At 45.9% G+C, this 20,754-nt stretch overlaps 1 protein-coding gene across 2 annotated transcripts in view; it reads left to right on the top strand.

Annotated features, from left to right (window-relative positions):
- SMPD3 (sphingomyelin phosphodiesterase 3) overlaps positions 1–20,754 on the top strand; it is a 176,587-nt gene that overhangs the window by 95,988 nt on the left and 59,845 nt on the right. The window lies entirely within an intron of this gene.

Below are 20,754 nucleotides of genomic sequence, written 5' to 3'. Positions count from 1 at the left end.
GCACAGGGTGTTTCTCCAGTAGGGAAAGCCCATGTACTTTAAAGAGAAAAGAGGATTGATTGTTTCAACAAAACCAAAAGTTGATCCTTTCCCAGAAATGCACAGCTCATAGTATGATCTATGATGGGTGAGCTGGGTGCGCTCCGATAGAGTGTGGTGTGAGAACCCGTGCTTGAACACTGATCGTAGTCCCCCCCGCCCCCCCCCCCCCCCCACAGTTAACTACAGAAGTGAGTCTGAGCTGGGGTTGCCATATTCACACTTCCCAAATCCGGGTGGCCTAATTTGCATATTATGCAAATTGTGTGGCTGCTAATTTGCATTTTGTTTATTTATCTAGACAGATTTGTATACTTTCCCCTCCTTCTCTGCCCTCCCATGTGATTGGATCCAGAGTAAAATCCCGGGAATCCAGGCAGCTCATTTGAAATTCGTGTAAATCCAGGTTAAAGCCACTTCTGATTGGCTCCAGGCAATCTCACAAAAGCTCACGCACACTCCATATAGCTACAAGGATCCAGAGAAATCGGTTTTGCATCATTACCGGCAAGCAATTTAGCCTAATGTTCTCCCTCCTGGTAATGGATGTTCAGCCCAGGCTGGGGGTCTCTGTATCTCCAGGGCTGGGGAAAGTATCCCTTTCTGCCCTTTGGGCCTTGCAGAACTGGAAATGTGAGCTATGGGTATCTTTTCCCCTAAACATGGGACTGCTCTTCCCCCAGAGAAATCCTTGGCAGAATTTTCATTAAATGTATGCATACCTTGTGTGAAGTTTCTGGGTTTTTTTAAGTGTCCCTAGGGGATTGTGTGTGTTGGAAGAATAATGCCTGTCCCAAGATTTGCAGTCAGATACAGGCGAAGCCCTGGTTTAATCGCATGCATTAATCTCACGCCCAGCACAGGCTGAGCAGCTCAGATAAATGCCTTCAGGAGTCACTGAAGATTATTCAAACTTGCAAATAAGCAGGTAGAAGAGATAGGATTCTCATTGCTATTTCCCCCACAACAAGGTCTTACTCTGGAACCCATAAGAACATAGGAAGCTGCCCTATACAGAGTCAGACCCTTGGTCCATCTAGCTCAGTATTGTCTACACTGATTGGCAGCGGCTTCTCCAAGGTTGCAGGCAGGAATCTCCCTCCGCCCTATCTTGGAGATGCTGCCAGGGAGGGAACTTGGAACCTTCTGCTCTTCCCAGAGCGGCTCTGTCCCCTATGGGATCTTGCAGTGCTTGCATTTCTAGTCTCCCTTTCATATGCAACCAGGGCAGACCCTGCTTAGCTAAAGAGACAAGTCATGCTTGCTACCACTAGACCAGCTCTCCTCTCCTATGGTATGTGCATTGAATACAATGGGTGAATAGGGTTCTAATGAAAGCTGCACATGATTGCCATTGGGGCATGGTCAGAAGGTGCACTGACATCATAGGAACAGAGGAATCTCTCTTATACCAAGGCAGACGATTGTCTGCTCCAACTGGCAGCAGCTCTCCAAGGTTTCAGGCAGGGGTTCTTCCCAGGTCTACCTGGAGATGCTGCCAGGGAGTGAACCTGGGTCCTTCTGCATGCAGACAGATGCTCTTCCACTGAGCGATGGCCTGATCATGGGGTATGCCCAGTGGATATAGTCCTGCTTGTTCCTTCCTGTGTTTATTAGGGGGGGGGTTTGTCATTTTCTTATTTTCATCTGTGAAATCTGGAAGGGTATATATTTAACCATCTGGGCAAATTTCACCAAGATTTTACCAGAATTCCTCAGCTCACAAGTGTCCCTTGGACATACTTTTTAAAAAAGGGACCCGTAAAAGAACGAAGAGAAATAGCACCTGCTTCTTACTTGAGTTTCACAACAGTAGAACATTAGAATTTATGGTACTGTAACACCCCACCCCCCCATAGTTTGGAGTGGTATATAAACATGCTAAATTAAAATAAATAAATAAATAGAAGTCTCCCAGATCCCAGTGCTATATCCCAGACCCTTTGTTTGTGCAATAAAAGAAGCAGCTCTGTCCTTTTACTGTGTATTATATTGTCCCCAGACCCCAGCCCAAGAAGACACATAGACTTGATATGGGTGAAAGGGCCACAACTTTATTAACTGGACAAGACATGGTGGACTGGAACACAAGGTGATTAATCACCCTGAGAAAAACAGTGCTGACGTCCTACCCAGCGCCCTACTGGGCGACACACCCTAGCTCGGGAAACAGGCAGGTATACCCTGCCCAATTCCTTCAAAGCCAACCCCCCCCCCCTTTGGTAAGAGAGGATCTGGACACTTCAAGGTCTTCACCCACCCCGGACCGCTCAGCCCAAAGGTTGGTGAAGTCCTGAAGCCGGTTTCATGGCAATCCATTCTCCCCGTGCCGCACAGACCACAAAGGAGCGATTGACCAATCCACCTCTTAAATATCCAAGGGTGCTCACCGATGTTCTATCCCTCAAATTACCACCCCGCCCGCACTGCTACTGCCATTGTGACTGGCCTAAATCTATCTAAACGCCCGGGACACAGAACGGAGTAGGCGGGGGGAAAAAACCCCAACAGTGGCCAATGCGTTAGGAGCAAAAAATTCCTACTTGGCCCCCGAGGGCGACCAGTCGCTAGACCCGCTCTGCACCAGGGAAGGGAGGGAGGGGAACGCTTGGCCCGAACTGAGGAGGCCGGGGCGGGGATCGGCCGAAACCCTGCCCCCAGACCCGAAGGGCCAATCGGCCTGCTTCTTGGGCCTCGTGCAGGGCCGGGCTGGGACAAACACCCTCCCCTCTGCACGAGGCCAAGGGGAGGAGGATTCTGGACAATAGGTGTTTTGCGTGGTTTAAAGGCAAAATAGTCAGAGGTGCTTAGTAATAAATGAATGAGTGACGGTTGTGCAGCTTGTCGTATTAAAGCTTTGGACCCGACACTTCATTTCACAATTTACAACCAGCAATAAAGGCCATTAGCCTGCATTTCCACATCTGCCTCCTTCCTCCTTTCGTTTATGATGTCAGGTCTTCCTATGGGCCCCAGAGGGATGCTTGTATAAATATGAGTGGGGAAGAGGACGTTACGAAATGGATTGGCATTCAAGCTCTCCCACCTCTGTGGCATCCCCATAAAGCTCTCTGTTGCTCCGGCCTTCCAAATGAGCGATGGAGAGCCATCCGTGTGAGAAAGATTTTAATCTGAATTCTGCTGTGTGAGATAATCAGCAGCTAAATTGCTGAAGGAGAGATATTAAGGCTGTTGCTCCGGTCTCACCCCATGCAAACTTTCTGCATCCTGGTGTTTTATCACACCCTGCTGATGCCAGAGCTGATGGGGTGGGTAGGGGTTGCTATGGAGACTTGACTGGAGTTGCAGCCCCTGAAGAATTACTCAGTGGGCTGTGTGATTTAATTGAAGTCTGCTCATGGAAGGATGCATTTAAGCCCTACGACATTGTTGGTTGCACATAATTTTCCTAGGCAAATTAGACCCCACACTTCCCCCAGCCCACCGTGTTCTTAACCAGAGCTCCACAGCTTTGGCCCTCCAACTGTTGAAGGACCACACCTCCCATCATTCCCAGACACAGTGAACAATAGCTAGGGAAGAGATGAGCTGTGGACCAACATCAACTGGAGGGCCGGAGTTGGGCAGCCCTGTTCCAAACAGTGGCCGCCTTTGGATGTAACGTGGAACAGGTGGCTCCAATGGACCCGTGGTTCTGCTCCCACGCTCTCCAAATTCGGATATCGTGGAGAGCTCCCTCTCCGCAGCCTTGCTGACTGCAGAGAGGAGGGAGAACGGGCTGCCTACAATGTCTTCTTTCCTCAAGGACAGACCCGGCAACCTCTCGCAGCTGGAGCAAGTGAGGAACTTCCTCTTTCAACTCTGGTTACAAAGCAACCAGACTGCAATGCTAGCATTCAGATGTAACGCTGGCACTGTGGGACCCCATGCAGCAAACCTCACTACAGACTGATGGTACCAATCTCTGTCCGGGGAGGGAAACGAAATTGCAGTGCCCTCTTTCGGATGTGCAGTTTTTGAAACCAGAGGCCCGTTCACTCTCGGTTTCATGTTACGTGCGAATGAGGCCAGAGGCTGACGTCCAGATAAATGCTGCACTGGAGCAACTAACAAAGCTGTGCATGTTCAAGAAGGTTGTGTAGCCACACAGATGCTCAGGGTTGTGCAGTCTCTTGGATTCTTGGTCCACTTGCACAAGCATTGTGTTTGCACAGCAAGAGCAATGGAGCAAGTACTTTATGCACTTGTGTGTCAGTAGTGTGAGGAAAAGGCGTGGAAGAACTGAGGGGTGGCTCATGCAACCTGGTTCGTACCAAACTTGGAAAGGAACACAGAAGAATGGAGAGTTCCCAATGCAACGATAACTCTTTGGGAACAAGATTGCATCCTTCAGAACTCTAAAATCCAGATGGGAAATAGGGCTGAGAGCATGTGGAAACAAGTATCTACTCATAGGAGAGAGGTGCATCCCTCTCCTAAGAAGCTCCCCATCACACAAGTTGCAGCAATTCATGGGTGCAATTCTGAACTGGTCTTATGCCTTTTGGAAGATAGGAACAGATTCTTTGCCTTAGTGGTTAGTATCCAGGATTCCCAGTCTCGGCCCTCACATGTTGTTGGACCTAAATTCATAAGAACATCAGAAGAGCCTTGCTAGATTGAGCCCAAGGCCTATCTAGTCCAGCACCCTGTTTCCCATAGGGGCCCACTGGATGCCTCTGAGAAGCCGCACAACCAGGAGATGAAGGTGTGATGTCTCTCTGCCATTGCTCCCCTACAACTGATATTCAGAGACAACCTTCCTCTGAACATGGAGGTAGCCTAGAGCCATCAGGACTAGTGGCCACGAATAGACCTGCCCTCCATGAATTTGTCTAAGCCCTGCTTAAAGCCATCCAAGCTGGTGGCCATCACCACATTCCATGGCAGAATGATGGGGATTTTGAAGTAAGTTTTAATTTGAAAATATGTCAAATTAAACAAACAAACAAAAACCAATGCTAGTCCAACAACATCCAGGGACTCAAGGTTGGGAACCCCTGGTTTATGTATCAGGATATTTATTTATTTTATTTATTTGATTTCTATACCACCCTTCTCAAAAATGGCTCAGGGTGGTTTACGCAGAGAAATAACAAATAAATAAGATGGATCCCTGTCCCCAAAGGGCTCACAGTCTAAAAGAAACATAAGACAGACACCAGCAACAGTCACTGGAGGTCCTGTGCTGGGGGTGGATAGGGCCAGTTACTCTCTCCCTGCTGAATAAAGAGAATCACCACGTTAAAAGGTGCCTCTTTGCCAAGTTAGCAGGGGTATTTATTTATGTATTAATTAATTATGCATTAATTAATTACCACCCTTTCTAAAGTGCCTCAGGGCGGTTTACATTAAAATTAAAATAAACCACAATAAAACAGTTAAATTTTTTTAAAAACCATTTAAACCTGATTAAAATTAAAATTTAAACTAGATATCATTAAAAGTCTGGCTAAACTGCCCTGAGCCATTTTGGAAAGGTGGTATAAAAATCAAATAACTAATAAATAAAAAGATGGGTCTTCTTTAAGGTTCTCCTGGAGGCCTCCAAGGAAAATAAACAAACAAGGGCATTTTCACAAGAACGCTTTATCACAAAAAGAATTATAGGGGAAAGTGACCATAAGACTATTTCACCCCCGACAAAAAATGAAAGTAGGTCTTCAAGATTCACAATAGCAAAATTTAATGAGCTCTCCTCAGCTTTGCCATGGTGTGAAATGTGTTAATTATAAGGTAACCTTGAAGGCTTCTCCTTCGACTCCATCTTTGTCATCATCTTATTGGGTGCATCCAGGTACAATTCCTTGTAAGATTCTAAGTAGAAATCCCCTTGTACTCTGGAATCTATTGATAATTAAGCTCGTTAGACTCCCCATTATGCTTCATACCTTCTTCTACAACTCGTTTAACACTTCGGTGCTTGACATCAAGGGGTGACAGCTTTCCACTGATCAGGGTAGAACTATGGAGGGTGTCAATGCTGGATTGCTTCTGCTTTGCTAAAAAAATAGAACCATTCTTGTTCAGAGGGGGCCCATGATAATCTCTATTCATCTGCTTTGCATGCAGATGCTCCCAGGTTCACTGGGAGAGACACCTGCCTGAAACCTTGGACAGCCACTGCCAGTCACTGCAGATAATACTGTGTGGGATGGACCAAGGGTCTGACTCAGGGTGGCAGCTTCTTTTGTTCATATGACTTCCAGAAGCCACCCCAGTGCCAGAACATGCTTTTAATGTGATGTGGAGAGTCAGTGTAGGCAATAGGGATGCGCAAACAGGTTCAACATCAAACAGGTTCAACATCGAACCTGTTCGGTTGGATGGTCCGATATCTAACTGAGCTCCCCCCCACCAGCAATTCGGTTCAGTATCAGACCGAACCCCCCTGGCTGTTTGGGTAGGCTCACGATCTATTATTATTATTTCTAGTTTGCACAGTCAGACAGGTGTCATTGACTGGTTTGTTTTATCCAGACATCGAGTCTTTCCCAAGGACCTGGGATGGCTGAATTTTGTTGTTGTTGTTGTTTATTTATTGTTAAATTGATACACTGCCTTTCATTAAAAACAATCCCAAGGCGGTTTAGAAAAGTTAGAAAACATACATTAAAAAATGAACAATTAAAAATATTAAGCTAAAAACATAAAACAAGTCTGATTTAAAATATATAAAATAGAAACATAAAAACCTGTTTTTGTATTATTATGTATTTACACAGTCAGACAGGTGTTATTGACTAGTTTGTTTTATCCAGACATCGAGTCCTTCCCAAGGACCTGGGATGGCTGAATTTTATTGTCAATGTTGTTGCTGTTGTTATAGATATCGTCGCAGAATATAGGCTGTTCCCAGTAAAGTTGCTTTTTGTAATTGGCTGATGGTGATTTCTGTGGCCCCTCTGGTGTGGAGGTGCTCTTCAAGGTCTTTTGGGACTGCACCCAGGGCGCCAATGACCACTGGGATTATTTTGGTCTTCTTCTGCCACAGCCTTTCCATTTCAATTTGTAGATCTTTGTATTTGGTGATTTTTTCTATTTCTTTTTCTTCTAGTCTGCTATCCCCTGGTATTGCTATGTCGGTTATTTTGACTTGTTTTTCTTTCTTCTCGACTACAGTTATATCTGGGGTATTATGTGGCAGATTTTTTATTTTTATTATTATTATTATTATTATTATTATTATTATCAACAACAACAACAACAACAACAACTTTTATTATTTTTAAAGATCGTGACCCCCAGAACTGAACTGAATAGGGGAGGGGAGTTCGAGGGGGTGAAGAATCGAACTATTCCAATTTGGGTCCGGTTCGGACTTGAACCGAACCAGGCCAGCCGGTTTTGTGCACACCCCTTGTAGGCAATACTGAGCTAAGTTTGTAAGTCCCTCACGCCTAAGTCTGACTCCCTGGCTAATTGTTGACTGGGCCTGTGTGAAGGTCCCGATGATGCTGAATATTCTGCACAGTCCTCCTGGCACCATGCGGAGGTGACCATTCCCACCAGGCAGTGGGGGCTTCCTTTGAAGGAAAATGGAGCCCTCGTGACCCCATGCACCATCTTGGAAGGCATGCACAGAGTGCTGGGAAGGCTAGCCCTGTTTTATAGCGGTTTCCCTCATGCACACGAAGTAATCTTATGCAGATGTAATGAAGAGTTTATTCAGAAACAACTCCATTTTCTCTTTCTCCTTTCCCTCCCTTTTCCTTTCAGACTCCACCCCACCCCACACACATGCACCCTCTCTACAGGAATCCTCACTGGGACAAACGTCTCAGCAACAAAACATAAAAAGATAACTGGATAGAATACAACAAGCCCTTCCCAACACTTTCCTCCTAGAGCTCTTCAGAGCTCCTTTCCTCCTAGAGCTGAAAAGGTCCCCCTGGCACTGAGAAAAGTACAGTTCTGTGTGGAGATGGCTCCCACCTTGAACATTTTTGGCCAGAATGGTCCCCACTTGAAAGACAATGAAGATCACTGGTCTGTTGGGTATAAGGCAACTTATACTGTTGCCTGTACTGCAGCGTGGGACCCTTTAAATGTGGGGCTCTGGGTGACTGCCCCTCTGCCCCACACAGAGTCAGGGAGTTTTGGAGAACATAATGATGGTCTCGGGAACTTTAAAGGAAGGCTGCAGACAGCTCCCCGCACCCCTCGTTCGCTGCCGTTTGCTGAGACAACCAAAGCAAACGGAGATCTGTTAAACAAGCTGCCCGCCAAGTTGAGATTTATTTAGATATAAACTGAGTTCCAGCAGCTCTGATGAAGCAAGAGGCTAAGCCAGACCGCAAGGTGTTTTGCAAACACAGCCCTTTCCAGTTTCTCCTCTATAAACAGAGCGTCACATCCACAGATCCACATGCGAGTGCTACTATTCCTTCACGCCAAATAAGGATTGGGAGACAGGAGTGCTCCACTTTTCAAATATTTAGCAAGGTCAGTGAGCGAGTGGAGGTGGTTTTTTCCAGGTGCTGCCCAATAACCAACCAGTAGTTATATGTGCATATGTAAATGTTTGCTTTTCATCATGATCCACTGTAACAGAACACACACACACATATAATCCTATATATTGAGCCACCTAATGGTGCAGCGTGGAAGCAACTTGCCTAGGGAGCAAGAGGTTGCTGGTTCAAATCCTCAGTGGTATGTTTCCCAGACTATAGGAAACACCTATATTGGGCAGCAGCAATAAAGGAAGTTGCTGAAAGGCATAATCTCATACTGCGCGGGAGATAGCAATGGTCAACCCCTCCTATACTCTACCAAAGAAAACCACATGGCTCTGTGGTCACCAGGAGTCAACACCGACTCAACAGCACAACTTATATATTAGGGGTGGACGAGCCGGCTCAACTTGAGCCAGGCTTGAGTTTGAGCCGGCTCAATTCAATTCAAGCCAAATCGGGTTTCATTGCACACATTTAGTCTCCTTTCCAAATGCAAACCAAGGTAGACCCTGCTTAGCAAAGGGGATTATTCATGCTCACTACCATAAGACTAGTTCTCCTCCCTAGACCAACTCTGCTCCCTTCTCCCTTTTCTCTTCATCTTCTTCAGGCACCAGATACAGAGTATTTTTCTCCTTTGTAATCAGAATAGAAGAAAGGATGATTCACATGTAACCTTTCCCCCCCAGACATGGGGTGGTCCCTTGAGGAATTCCGTCCTCCTCCTGATCCTATATGTGAAGATTGTTTCTTTTACTGCGGCTTCTGTTGCATTAGGCTGCTAATGGAAACATCTACAATTTGGCACACTGGGAAGAAATTGATATACATGTGCTTGAAAGGAGTGCAGTTTTAGCTGGAGTGTTTTTATGCAGTTATCTTTTTAATCAGCGAATGCAGATTTCCTCTACGGCCCCGCTGTGAAGGAATCACTCCTCCCCATTATGTTTTACGGCTTGCTTTTCTTCAGTTTCTTCCGTGTCCCTCCCAGGCTCTGCAGGGGTTAAAAGGGAGCAACCTCTAACAGGCAGGTTTGAGATAAAAGTGGTCTGCAGCAGAGTTTTGGAAGGAAAGTTACAAAGAGTTATGATCGGTTGTCTCCAGGCAGAGGCAGGAGGTTCTGGCTGTCTGAGGGAAGGAACATGTGGATGGGTTAATGTATCGCTTTGGAACCGGATAAAAGGGAGGGCTGAACAGCCAGGAGGAGGAGGGTTGTGGTAGAGAAGAGTTCTGCGAGAGAGAGTGCTGCTGAGTGTTGTGTGAGCCGTAAGGCTGGAACACCAGCAGGGAAGAGGCGGGCTGAAACTTCTAGGAAAGATAGTAGGGATATGCAAAATGTGTCACTGTCACAGTGTTTCGGCTCCGAAGTCACGACGTTTCGGCTCGAAACGGGCCATTCCGAGTGTCACGAGCTCGAAACAAAACACCCTTTAAATGAAGGGTGTTTCAAATTCAAAACTGTTTCAAATTGCCCATTTCAACTCGGAACGGTTCAGCGTTTCGAGTGCCAGTTCGGAGGCCTGTTTCCCCCCCTTGCTGATTGTTTTTCTGGCACTGGCTTCTGATCGGCTTGCAATCTACTTGCGTCGTGGTTGGCTTGTTATCATGCAAACCAAGGGTTGTCATGGGCAACTGTGACCCCATTGGCTCGGGAGGCGGAGGAGGGATGCGGACAATTTTTTTTTTTTAAAAAATTAATCTTTCCCCCAAACCCCCATAGGATCCTATGGCACCCTCACCCCCTTCACCTTGGGTAACAAAAGCCCTCAGACTGACCCTGCCTGATGGTGGTGCAGAGGCTGGATCTTCTGCCCCCCATCCACACACGTATACATACCAGACATCTTCCAGGTTCAAGACCCACTGTGGCAATGACACTTGACCTTCCTGTGGGGAACGCATCATGCTCAGAGTGGCCCTGAGCGAAAGCTGCTTCCTCAAGGCAATGTGCTGCGTTGGCTTCAAGACTTCGAATTCAGCTCCATGAGGTCGAAATCTAAGGAACCACTGGGCTGGCCTGGAGAGATTTATGTGTATTTCTTTTCCTAACCACATCGCTCAGGCAGCAAGCGTTTGCATTTGAAATGTCCCCTGTGCCTTCAGTGTGTTCGAATAGATCCAGACCGTGATTCTCTCAATTCATTAAAGGCTGAACATGTGGCACAGTCCTTCTGGCTCTGTTCCCTTAAACAAAGGATGAGTGGACTATTCGGGGATTTTCCTGCAGAGAGGAACCTAACGGCTGTTGTCCCTGGCCAAGCATGTGAGGCAACTTATGGATCCACGTTTGAAATAAATTTTAAGAGCATAGCCCAATTAAGTTGACAGCTTGTTTACAGCAGGACTCTTGCCCGCTGGTAGCTTACAGATACCAGAGTGGCATATTTGGGCAGAGCTGGGGACTGTTTCACTTCATCCTTAAAGGCCCAAACCCAGTGGCAGACACCGAGACTGAAGTCTTGGATAACACTCTTGCTTCTTCGGGGATGGGGCCATAGCTCAGTGGTAGAGAAACTGCTTTGCATGCAGAAGGTCCCAGATTCACTCACTGGCAGCAACTCCAGGTAGGGCTGGGAGAGACTACTGCCTAAATCGTTGGAGAACGGCTGCCAGTCAGTGCAGACAAGGCTGAGTTAGATGCACCAATAGTCTGACTCAGTAGGAAGCAAGGTCCTAGGTTCCTATGACTTTCCCCACATTTGCCTTTTGGGGATTCCTTTATAAAGTGTTGGTAGAGTGAGCTGCTAGCATTGTCGTGTTTCAAACTTCAGCTCCTTCCCCAAATGCTCAAGAACAGGGCTTCTCAAACTTGGGTGCCCAGATGTTGGAGATGACGACAACAACAAATCCCACTGGAGGGATGCTGTGCTGGGGATGGATAGGGCCAGTTGCTCTCCCCCTGCTAAATAAAGAGAATCACCCCTTTAAAAAGGTGTTCCTTTGCTCAATTAGCAGGGGACTTAGAAATCCCATCGTCCTTTGGCCATTGTAGGAATGATGAGAGTTGTAGTCCAGCATTTGGGGACCCAAGCTTGAGAAGCCCTGCTCTAGAAATTGAATTTCTGAGTGCACAACAGAATGCATCTCCTTTCTAGCATACTTGCATATAACTGCACAAATATAAGGACGAAGAACTAGGGGTATGCAAAAGTGGTTCTTTTCAAACTGGATTTGACTCAAACTGTGCCAGTTCAAGCGGTTTGAGCTAGAACCAGATCAAGCCCTGAAAAGAGGGTCCCGTATGAGCTTGAACCGAACTGAACCTGGTTCTAACTGGACCGGTTCGATGGTTTGAGCGGCAGCCAACATTTTGTGTGTGTTTACATTCTTTTTAGGCCCTACTGATTGGTTTTCTACAACTGCCTTATGATTGGCTAGCGGTCTCCTTTCTCCTGGTTGGCTGGTTATTATTCAAATCATTGGATTGTCAGGGCAACTTTGTCCCCATTGGCCAGGGAGCAGCAGGGACGAAGGAGTAGAAAAGAAGGCAGTTCCAAAATGTATTTAAAGCCAGGGACCTCAGTACTTGTTAGGTTAAATATCACTTTTAAACTAGCAAGTAGTGAGGTCCTCATGTGTTTTTCTAACAACTTGAAATACCAGTCAGAGGGTGTGATCAGGAGCAGGACTTGGGGAGGGGGTATTTAAATCAAATTTCCTATCAGTGAGGGACTATAGCTCCGTTGCCCAGCCCATGTTCTGCATGCAGAAGGTCCCAGGTTCAAATCCCCAGCAGGATCTCCGGCAGGGCAGGAAAAGGCACTCTCCTGTCATAAACCCTGGTGGGCAGTTACTGATCAGTATAGATGACACTAAGCTAGATGGACCAATGGTCCATCTTGGGATCAGGCAGCTTCAGATGTTCACGTTTGCAGGGGCGTATCTAGGGGTAGGGCAGGCAGGGCACGTGCCCTGGGCGCCACTTGAAGGGGGGCACCATTTTGTAAAAAAATTTTTTTTTAAAAATGGCTGCCAAAAACAAAATGGCCGCCATGCATGCTCAAATGGCCTCTGTGAGGCCCTAGGTCATGCCAGGCCTTGCAGAGGCCATTTGAGCATGCACGGTGGCCATTTTGTTTTCAGTGGCCATTAAAAAAAAAAAGATTTTTAAAAATGGCCACTGCACATGCTCAAATGGTCCCTGCGAGGCCCTAGAGGCCAGTGGGGGGAGGAGGGACCTTTGCAAACCCCCCAGCCTTTAGGAAGCCCCCCGAAGGGGCAACAGGTAAAAAAATAATAATATATAATATAAGTCACTGTACACATATTCAGATTGGCACTATGTACAGAGAATCAGGGCTTGTGAATACTGAGCTGATGCTTATGAGCTAGGATTGTATTCATTTGCTCTTACTTTGCTTCTTGTGATAAGTGAGTTAAATGTGATGTCTTGCTAATATGGCTATTAATGGTGAATTTGTCTTTGAATCAGTGTGAAATCCTTAATATTAAGGCCCACTGGGAGTTTCTTGCTCTCTTTCTCTCATTTTAACTGTCTTTCTGAAAGACTAGAATATATTCCAAGCAGTGACACAGTTTACTCTGCATATCCTTTAATTATTTACAGAGTATCTGGGAAAAGTCAAATTCTCCATTGATTTTTAAAACTTATGTAATGGTGATGCTACAATACATAGTAGAGAATTAGACAGGCACTTCTGTTTAGTTTTCCAAGTACACCTCCACATAGTATTTGGGTATTTCATGAGCCCCAGCATACTGAAATTTGTAGTTTTCCAGCATTTTTGGGTCTGGCTAAGTCCACTGCTAAAATAGTTTTTGAAATATTAAAAGATTAACGAGCCTGACTTGTATTTTTCAGCTGATATTATGGTAAAGTGATCTGAAAGATGGGTGTCAGATGCTTGGACAGGGGGCGCAATTTCAGTGTTTGCCCTAGGCGCTATTTTCCCTAGATACGCCTCTGCACGTTTGGGTGAAGACCAAAAATATCTCCCTCCAGCAGCAATCCCAGACTGGCAGCTTTAGAGTTAAACTGTTTTTGAGCACGGCACTAAAGTGCTGCTTTTTACAGATGTGTGTGCCACACTTTACCATTATAATGTTTAGTAACTGCGAATCGTCAGGAGCACAGCTGAATAATGCCATCGGCTATATGAATAGCATCTTCTGTTGCCCTCCTGACATCACTGTAAATAGCCCCCTCATATGAACTCCCCTGCTCCCAGCCTAAAGCTGTGTTTAATTACCATTTGGGAAAGTTCCAGCGGGGATGGTCTCTTCTAACTTTGGGAGCTGATGCTGGAAAAAGTGGAATCGCCAAAATAAACTAAATAAGGAGAAATCTGAAACATTGAGTGGAAATACCTTTCTTCAACATGGCTTTTTACACACACACACACACACACACACACACACGTTTTCAATTGGTTTCAAGTAAGGATAAGCATTCATTTGAAAAGGAGACTAAATTTAAAGGCAAGCCTGACCCAAGCCACCATAAGCTTGAATTGCATGTTCCAGGAGCCAAAGTAAACCAGTCGTCACTCCCGAAGTGTGCTGCTGATTATCTTGGGCTGAACCTCGCTCTGAATTCAGTCCCTGATTGAACATCAGTCGACGCCGTTCTTGACCCTCTTTTCTTCCCAGAAAAGCAGAGGTTCATTTTGCCTGGGCTCTTTGCACCAAAAGTATTTTATTTTAAAAATAATTGCAAATGACAGCCAGCCCTTTGACATATCATGAGACTCTAAGGCTGCGTTACAGGCATATGTGGGAACAGGAGAGGGGAGGTGGGAGTGCTGCTGAGGGAGCTCTCCTTCCCCATAGCAGCTTTGCTTCTCAAATGTGAATTATGGGTCCTCTACTCTGCTTCAAGTGCATTGCCTGCTATGCTCCCCGCACCCCCGCCAAGTGCTGTTATGGTTCTCTGCTGAAAACTGTTTGCCGCTTGAATTCTTTTATATACTTAAAAATCTGCCCCAAGATTGTGGGAGATTGATATCTGATAGTCACAAGGATTCATCCAAGGCTTCCCATTGGGGGGGAACTAGTGCCATTAAGTGTACTTGAAGGGCTCTCAGGAGGTGCCCGGAGCCCTCCTGCCTGCTCACGCTGCAACATTATTTGTTCCCCATCGGAGGATTGCTGGCTTGAGGACATCCTCAGTGATGTGTCCAGTGCAGAAGGGGACAGAGGTCTGCTCCTGATTGGCTGGCTACATGCTGAAGCTCTGCATGCCCCGCCCCTCAGTCTGATTGACAAGCTTCAAAAAATTAGCACTAAGTACTCCCATTGAAATTCATAGGACAAGTAAACTTGCCCTATTAATTTCAATAAGACTAAGTGTGAGTAATTTAGTGTGAATGCGAGCCAGTGACTGTAGTAGCTTGTCTCCCTAAGGTAAAGGTAAAGTGTGCCGTTGAGTCAGTGTCGACTCCTGGCGCCCACAGAGCCCTGTGGTTTTCTTTGGCAGAATACAGGAGTGCTTGACCATTGCCTCCTCCGACACAGTATGAAGTTTTATTATTGGGAAATGGGAGGGGGTGCTTCTCAATTACTTGCGGGGGATCTGCACCCCTGCTTGCCTGTTCCTTTCCTGAGAATCTTGTCCCCTTCTCAGTGATATCTCCTCACCCCTGACCCGATTCTGGAGAAATCTGAAATGGCAGCCCTGATTGCGCGAGGGGCAGATCAAAAGAGCAGGAAGGCGCCTTCTGCCGTGGCTTCTCATGCCCCGCCAAGCCACCCAGTTTGGAAACCAAAACTGTAGTCTCAAATCAAACAGTTTGGGATGGCTCGGCTCACTATAAGTTGTAATTTTAAAGGTTTCACTCGACGGTTTATTTAAGGACCTCTGAATGGGACCTGTCTCTGTGGCTACAGTTTGACTGATGTGGCTACTTTTAAAAAGAGAACCCAGCTATTAAATGTGAACCTAACCCTCTTACAACAAGTGTTGCCCAGCCCCGAAAGGCATGCCATCTTTCTGCAAGTGATGTGAGTCCCTTCTTTACTTGGTGTTTCCATGCCCTAAAGAATTGCATGTTATTAACTCCAGACAGCGACAGATTAGAGCCTTCTGAATTACACAATTAGACAGGGATTTCTAAAAGACATTATAAGTACCCAGCTGTTTGGCAAGAGATCTTCATGGCTATTCCACTGTCCCGGATAATTACAGCATTGGTCAGGACTTCAGTTCCCTTGATGGGTGGATACGGGCCTGCAGTTTCATTACTGAATCTTTCTAAATGTTTTTGGGAAATGAAAGACCACTGTCGTTCTGAGCCTCACCTAGTGCAGTGTTATTCTACACATCCCCCAGGGAAGTGTACGTGCCTCCCAGGTCAACATATCCTCACAACAAGCCCACAAGGCTGAGAGATAATAGGGCACTTCACAAGATCAGATTTAGGACAGGAGACACCTCCTACCCTAATTTGGGAGCTGTGGGCACTAACATTTGCTCATCGTATGTTAGATAAGAACATCTAGGAGGCGAGGAGCATGATTGTCTGTCAAGCCCGACCTGGGTCAGATGAGCACCCCCTACCCAGTTTCCACCCCTAGCTTCAGACTGAAGTAGGCAGGAAAATTGTCCTACTCACCTGGGCTGGACTGACGATCAAGCTCCCCACCTCCTATCTTGTTTTTTTTCCCCTAACACACGATCGGCAAACGGGAGCAGGCCAGAGTTGGGTAGAAAAATCCTATCATTAGGAGTCTGCCTGCGTGAAGCAGAAACGGCAGCATGAATCACACATCAAAGATGTCTTCTGGAAACAGGCAGAAGTGCAGTTGCATCGTAATGCAGAGAACATGGTCTCCGATTCATAAAACCAATGCCCTATATTGGCAATTCTCAAGCTTGGGTCCCCAGGTAGACTACAGTTCCCAAGGCCATTGTGGCTGGGAGTGATGGGAGTTCTAGTCCAAGAGCATCTGGGGACCCACGTCTGGGAAGCCTTGCCTTGTACTCTTTGTTATTATTGAACAACTGTGTTTCCCGAAGAAAGCTAAAAATCAGACTGAATAAAATGTAGCAATTTGTTGGAGACAAATCTATCAAGCGATGTGAAAACAACAACAAAACCCAATACAACAGAAATCCCTGCAATCAGAAAACTATAGCACAGCAAGACTGAGCAGAGACTTTTTTCTAACATGGGATCACGTTTAGAGATGGGCTTCCCACGCTGCAGTTCAGCGTGCTACAGCACTCTCTACCAGTGGCTGCTGCATGCACCGCCAGTGTGTACTAGACAGTAGGCTAGTTCACATGAGCAGTAATTGGGTAGGACAGGCATCCTACCCAAGTGCGTGACCTGTGCACACTCCCTTTCTATAATTGTATGCAGGTAAACACAAAATAGGAGGCATCGGCAGTGATCGTCAGCTAGCCTACTGCTGGGTAGGAGGTCTTTGTTCTACACAGCAGCCGTACCCAGCTACTGAATGAAATAGGAGGAAAAGCTGTTCTCCCGCACGGGGTGCTAGCTGACTGTCACTGCCATTGCCTCCTACTATGTTTTTGCACTCACACTCCAGCCACATTCGCACGTCACATGGAATTGCGGGTCCAATGGGCCCGCGGTTCCGCTCCCCCCCCCCTTGTTCTCATGTCCGCATTTGGATGACAGAGAGAGCCCACTTCTTCGGTGCTTGCTTCCAGTCACCTGACCATTTTCTCTGATCTGGGACTATGGTGTGCCTGCCCACCCTGCCGTTTCTTTCTTATTCCATCAGTAGATTTATTTGTCATTCTGAGGCTGATTAGCTTAAGTGATAAAATGCTGCACACAGAATACCATCTCGCAGCTACCTGCAGATAACTGGCAAGCCGTGTTCGCTCAGACGCAGATGGAGCTGAGATAATAAACTGCAGCGTTTCAAGCAGAGAGAGAGAGGTTACAAAATTCCCCACCACCACCTGCTAATGCGGTCCGTTTTTTTAATCTGCTGTAGGCACAAGCGTTTTAAGAACTCTGGACCTGCTCCCATCAAAAGCAGTGGGCAGCATCTGCATCTTTACATGCTTCTGCTCACCTCTAAATCCCTTATAAACAGGCCCTTTATTTAAAGAGTGTTCTGTTTAGAGCTTGAAACACTCAAAACGGTCCGTTTTGAGTCGAAACGTTTTGACGTTGGAATGTTCTGAACATTCCTACCGAGGTCCTTCTGTAACAGGAGGTGCAGGGGACTGAACCAGAACCCACTTCCATGCCAAGTGCTTCCTCTACCCCAAATGAGAGGCAACCTCTCTCTACCTGTGCCCCCTGACTGCATAAGGGGAAGAGAGCTGGTCTTGTGGTGGTGAGCAGGAATTTCCCCATTGCTAAGCAGTATCCACCTGGATTTGCATTTGGATGGGTGAATTTATTTATTTTTGTTTGTTTGTTTGTTTGTTTAAATTACATTTATTACATTCATTACATTTATAAACCACCCCACCCAGAGGCTCTGGGTACAGCAACTTTTTAAAAGACATAAAAGCACACAATTCAAAACACAGTGCTAAAAACAATATAAAAACAATTCAAAAACAGTTAACAACCATTTAAATCTGATGAAAATACTTTTAGAAAACAACAACACTTTACAAGCCTTGGAAGGCCAGGCCAAACAAATAAGTTTTTAAGGCTTTCTTAAAAGCCGACAGCGAGCCTGAACTGCGGATATCTGCCGGGAGTGCAATCCATAGGCCAGGATCAGCTACAGAAAAGGCCTGGTTCCGAGTCGCCACCAGACCTTCCGGCGGTAACTGGAGATGGACCTCTCCAGATGACCTCAACGAGAGATGGGGATCATACCGAAGAAGGTGCTCTCTAAGGTAGCCCGGACCCAAGCTGTTCAGAGCTCTGTCTGTGAGCTCTGTCTGCTGTGAGTTATTCCCCTTAGGAGGTGAGGCATAGCTCAGTGCTTGTGCGCAGAAGGTCCCAGGTTCCATCCTTTGCAGCATCTCCAGATAAGGCTGGGAATGAGTCCTGCTCGAAACACTGGAAAACTGCTATCAGTCTTAGATGAACCAATGGTCCGGTTTGTTAGAAGGCACCTTCCTATGTTTCTATGTAGAGATGATCACCAGTGTGCTTGGAAGGAGGATGGGGCTGTAGCTCAGTGGTAGAGCATCTGCTTTGCATGCAGAAGGTCCCTGGCAGCATCTCCAGGTAGGGCTGGGAGAGTGTCCTGCCTGAAACCTGGGGGAGATGCTGCCAGTCAGTGTAGTAGAGAATGCTGAGCTAGATGGGCCAAGGGTCTGACTCCTTTTCAGGGAACCTCCTTTGCTCCTGTGGGAAGAAGCTTATGTATAGATGGATGGGATGAGCTTTAGCAACATATCCCTCTCTGTTTCTGATAGTTCTCTGCGCCATGGGTTGCCTCATGGGAGCTTTTCTGACCCTTAGCATTTAGTCCAGCTGTAAGCTATTCAGCCAGCCGAGGAAACAAAATCCCTTATCTGTGTGTGTTTGTATTCAATAGGGTATCATGCTCCCAATTAAAAATATGTATTAACTCGAGAAAAGGCTTCTGTAAAAATACGAGTTCCCTTATGTAGCTTCTAGTACGGCATATGCAGAACATAAAACACAGGAGAAGTATGAAGCATCATAAGAGAATTGATTACAAGGGGGTGGAAATAATTTTCAAGAGCATGCATACCTTACAAACTGGAATGGAAGAGTCACCTGTGGTGCTGAAAAGCAACCTAACTCTGCGTTTGGATTTGCCTAAATTGTAACTTAATTTTTTCATGACTCTATACAGAAATCCTAACTTAGAGGAATCTGTCAGCATTCCATTCCTCCCTTAATAGAAATCCAGTTGTCGCATAGACACTTTCCATTATTTTATTGTTACTCTGAATCAGACATATAATTGACTGCTTTCATGTAGATATAACTCCCCTCTCTGATCCTGATGTTTGTGGAGCAGAGAGCTAAACCGGACTGACTAATACTATATATTTAAAACATCCTGGAAAACACAAATATGCTAACATGGCTATCCAGCATAACAGTAGCATGCAGAGCAGGGCCTTCTCAGTGATTGCCCCGCGCCTGGCTGTGGAACTCGTTCACGGTTGAGATCCTTCTCTCCCAGCCTTTCAGAGGAAATGCACCTTTTATTCAGGCTTTCGGCCAATGAGTGACCTTCAGCTCTCTTGTTTAGGATGTACTGTGTAGCTGTGCTTGCTTTATTTTCAGTTTGTTCTTGTTGAAATTTTATGATTGTTTTTCTCTTGCTGTTAACTGCCCTGTGATCTTAGAACAGTGGGCAATAGAAAAATAAAAAAATAACAAACTAATATGAAGTTTCAGCTGGAAAGGCTGCAGATAAGAAGGTCGTTTCCCCTCAAGACATAGCTGAATCAAATTATTAGAGGAAAGAAGGAGGTGCGTTATTCTTAATAAGACAGAGGTACTTATTGTGTGGGGTCAGAACTCCAGAGACGATTTTGACCTACCTGTTCTGGATGGGGTCACACTTCCGCAAAATGAACAGGTTCTCAGTCTGGGAGTACTTCTCTGGATCCACACCTCTCCCTGGTTTTTCCAGGCAAAATACAAAGTACTAGTTATAAAGCCCTAAACGGCTTAGGCCCTGGGTATTAAAGAGGACGTCTTCTTTGCTATGTGCCCCACCGCCCATTGAGGTCACTTGAGGAGGTCCGTCTCCAGTTGCCACCAACTCATTTGGTGGCTACACAGAGACGGGCCTTTTCGATTGCTGCCCCGAGATTGTGGAATGCACTCCCTGCTGAGATACGATCCTCCTCATCTCTAACTATTTTTTTAAAAAACATTTGAAGACCCATCTCTTCACCCAAGCTTTTTCAGCTTTTTTTAAATTTGTAGGTTTTAATTTTATGCTGTTTTTAAATTGTCAAACTGTTTTAACCTTTTATATTGGTTTTAATTGTTTTTATGTCACCCAGAGACAGAAGTTTGGGTGGTAAATAAGCCAGCTAAAAAAATAAAAATAAAAATAAATAAACAAACAAACAAACAAATAAATAAATATTAAGAATATTATTATCCCTCCCTTGTTTCTAAATGAGCAAGAGGCCCCCTTTTAAAGTGGCGATTCCCTTTATTTAGCAGGGGGAGAGCAACTGGCCCTATCCTATCCCCAGTACAGCATCCCTCCAGTGGCTGTTGCTGGTGTCTTTCTTATGTTTCTTTTTTAGATTGTGAGCCCTTTGGGGACAGGGAACCATTTTGTTTGTTTGTTTGTTTCTATGTGAACTGCTTTGGGAGTTTTTGTTGAAAAGCAGTATGTAGATATTTGTCGT

Source organism: Hemicordylus capensis, chromosome 9, assembly GCF_027244095.1.
Source record: "Hemicordylus capensis ecotype Gifberg chromosome 9, rHemCap1.1.pri, whole genome shotgun sequence".
NCBI lineage: Eukaryota > Metazoa > Chordata > Lepidosauria > Squamata > Cordylidae > Hemicordylus > Hemicordylus capensis.
The sequence above is the reverse complement of the archived record's forward strand: the minus strand, read 5'-3'. Positions and strand labels throughout refer to the sequence as shown.